This window comes from Salmo salar, chromosome ssa21 (genome assembly GCF_905237065.1).
Source record: "Salmo salar chromosome ssa21, Ssal_v3.1, whole genome shotgun sequence".
Lineage (NCBI taxonomy): Eukaryota > Metazoa > Chordata > Actinopteri > Salmoniformes > Salmonidae > Salmo > Salmo salar.
Genome location: NC_059462.1, coordinates 43,030,296 through 43,030,685, shown reverse-complemented (window position 1 = coordinate 43,030,685; position 390 = coordinate 43,030,296).

Sequence of the window (390 nt, the reverse complement as noted above, 5' to 3'; positions counted from 1 at the left end):
TTTCCTGTTCGCCGTTTAATCTGTCCACGAGATATGACTCTTCTATACAAATGCAGAGATAAGAGGGTCCATGGACAACTTTCTAACTGACCAGGGGTTCCCAAACTCAGTCCTGGGGCCCTCCCTGGCCCCAGCACTACACAGCTGATTCCAATAATTAAAGCTTAATAATGAGTTGGTGATTTGAATCAGCTGTGTAGTGCTTGGGCCAGGGGGGGCCAGGACTGAGTTTAGGAAACCCTAGCCTAAACCTCTGGTTCCTGATCTCTTTAGCAGACCCCCCCCCTGAAGCATTTCATGTTCTTACAACCCCCCCCCCCCCCAAAAAGCCATAACCCATGACAGGAGACAAGTATCACCACTGGGCTACACCATTTTGAGACATACCAT